At 40.8% G+C, this 3,049-nt stretch overlaps 1 long non-coding RNA gene across 1 annotated transcript; it reads left to right on the top strand.

Annotated features, from left to right (window-relative positions):
• Positions 1-166: 166 nt before the first annotated feature.
• On the top strand, positions 167-1,248 carry LOC118334053. The gene is made up of 2 exons (XR_004796994.1): positions 167-301; positions 455-1,248. It is a non-coding gene; the product is annotated as an uncharacterized LOC118334053 (long non-coding RNA).
• Positions 1,249-3,049: the final 1,801 nt, after the last annotated feature.

The raw sequence follows: 3,049 nt of genomic DNA, 5'->3' as shown, positions 1-3,049 counted from the left end.
GAATGTGTGTGAAAGGGTGAATGTGGCATGTAGTGTAAAAGCGCTTTGAGTGGTCGGAAGACTAGAAAGGTGCTATACAAGTACAAGTACAGGTCCATTTACCATCTATCTATCTATCTATCTATGTATCTATCTAGATGGTGACATATAGATGGTGACATATAGATGGTGACATGCTGCCTGTCTGTGTGCTTGTTTCAGAGTCAAAGAATATTCCAGACCCTGAGCTGGTGGTGAAGTTTGGTCCTGTGGACAGCACACTGGGCTTCCTCCCCTGGCACATCAGACTCACTGAATTCATGTAAGATTCTGTCCTTTTTGGCTCTTTGTATTAGTTGTCATTTTGATTGTTAGAAAAAAAAAAAAGCAACATTATTTGAACAGTAGATGGCGATGTTTAACTTGTGATGTGTTCAGCTGTGTTTGAAATGTGTGTCCTGCTCTGTGTCCTCAGTTCGCTCCCCTCCCACAGAAACGTCTCCTATGAGGACTTGTTGGGCGCCCTACAGCAGTACAGTGCCTGTCAGCAGCGGCTTGGCCAGTGACGTGCGGGTCGGCATCAGGTTCTTCAGACAGGAGAAGTGTGGGGTTCACACAGTCAGAGGAGAGGACAGGTGGTGACACCTCCATGCCTCGCTGTGTCTCTGACTCTGTCCATCTCCTGGATCTCTATCAGACTAAGACTGCTCAAAGATGTGGAAACCAGAAGACAACTCACTTCCTGCCACCAGCTCTTGTCTTATAATAAACTCACATTCCAGGACTTCTGGAACGTGCTCTCCAAGCCAAGAGAAAATAGCACATCAGAGACACACACTGACATGAGAAGACTGTCTGCACAGACTCAGTGTCCCACAAACCCTTTTCTGTCCTCTCAGACCCTCTTGCTCATTGTTTGTCATTCAGTCTCCAGCTGCTGTTTACTGCTGAACCCTTGCCTTCACTCAGCAGATAACAAAGAAGAAAAGAGGCTTTGTGCCCATCCTCATGAGGCATCCTGGGAAATACAGCTGCACTGTAGGGAAAAGCTCAACTGCCAACAACAAGAGTAGAACAGCGGAAGTTGAGCACAGGGACAGGGTGGTTAATACTGTGTAAATATGAGAAATTAATGTGGCTCTGTGTTTGTCCCTGTGGCCTCCAGCTTGCAGTCATGTGTTCATGTGTAGTGTTGCTTCAGACACATACAGAGGTTGTTTAAGGTTCCTGTTAGTCTGAGCAAGGTCTGAAATAAAGAAATGCACTGTGTGTGTTTGCTGACAGCCCTGATAGAAAACCAAAACAATGGTTGCTACAGCCAACTAGATTCCACTGACAAAACCAGTAATTTTACATTAGAGAAAATTATAAAACACACCAAACTTGACAGAAACAAAATAAAACTCACCAAAACTGTCTTTCTTAGACTTTCCAACAATCACCAACTCTGGTCGAAATAGACCCTTACTTGACAGAGGACACAATATTTGTAAAATGGGCTACCATGATGACAATGTAACCTAATAATTGGTGACAAAAGTCCTTGTCATTGGACTGACAGGTATCATTGTGTTATGGAAAGGATCCCTGCAGATAGACTTTTTGTTTAATCAGAAATAGCCGTAATATTGCTATCACTCTCCACTAGACAAAAAAATGTAATTATACCTTGCCTATTATTGTAGCAGCATAACTTCATTTAAAATGGAAAGAAACAAAATAATAAAATAAATTCCACTGTTTCAACCATCACCAACTCTGGTTTAGTCGAAATGAAACCTTAATTCAGCGACATAGATGATAAAAACAGCAGTTTCAGTCGCTCTACTCCACTGCACACGGAGCAGACTGGATATGGAAACAAACCACAGAGAGGCTGAGATACAACACAGGCAGAGGGAGTGAGACATGTGACTCTGTGTCTTTGTATAGAGAATAGTTGTTTGCTGATATATTAAGTTTTAAATTCCATATATATATATATATATATACAGTAAATATAATATATAACATTTAAACTAAGTGCCACATAACTTTGGTAAAATATTAAAAATGAGTGTGAAAGCAAATTTTGGACCTCAGTATAAAGAGTAGTTTGACCTTATGTGACCTTTTCAGAGCAGACTCTTATCTGCCGAAGAAGACTGCGATGCCACTGAAAGCTCAGGAAAAGCCTGTAAGTGTGCCTTGAGTTGTAATGTGTTCTGTATTTGCGCAGGTTGAGTTTTACAATTTACTGAAATAAATTGAAACAGTCGGTGTTTTGGTTGAAAACTTTTGTTTTTTCAGTCATTGAAAAAAGATAATTTGCAGACAATTTGTCCTTCCACAGCATTTCATTTAATTTCAGAGCACAGAAAGCGAGCAGTTGTTGTTTTTCTGCATAAACTGACAATAGCGGCACTGTGGCTTTTTTTGACTTGATGCACAGCAGAAACTAAAGAGGAAGGAGCTGCTGTCAATAATCTGACTGCTAGTACAGTGTGAGGAAGCTGCGAGCCGTTATTTGTCTGTCAGCCAAGAAATTCACAGTCTGAATCAGTTTTCTGCCAAGTACGTGCACATACAAAGGATTAATCTGGAAGACATGCTCACCATGGAATAATACACGAGTGGAAAACAACAGCTGGCAAGCAATTATGCATCTGTCTGCATGAACCTAAAGTTTGTAAAATACAGAACATTTTGAAAATGGACATTCTCACCTCAGCATGCTTTTTTTTTTAATCCTTGAAGGACTTTTGGAGAAATCATATTTAAGTTGTCACGTAAGGAAAACAATACACAACCTTTAGATACAGTGGAAACACAAATGCACAAAAACTGCCTGCAGCATAATTAGCTTCTGTTTATGGATCAGTATACTGTAGAGATGTATGCCCTCCATTTCTAAATATGACACTGTATCTCCTCATTTCTGGACGTGAAGGGCTGGTTATACTTTCAGAATAAAGCTTGTGCAGTTAACGTTGTGAAACAATTCTAGTCTGGTTAGGTGAAGCCACAAAAACTACATTACGTGGCTGACTTTTAGGGCCCGTCCACAGGCCTGGCATCTGTACTACAGCGT

Source organism: Morone saxatilis, unplaced genomic scaffold (assembly GCF_004916995.1).
Source record: "Morone saxatilis isolate NCDOM2014 unplaced genomic scaffold, NCSU_SB_2.0 Contig22, whole genome shotgun sequence".
NCBI classification, from domain to species: domain Eukaryota; kingdom Metazoa; phylum Chordata; class Actinopteri; family Moronidae; genus Morone; species Morone saxatilis.
Note: the sequence above shows the minus strand (reverse complement) of the source record. Positions and strands in the feature narration are given on the sequence as shown.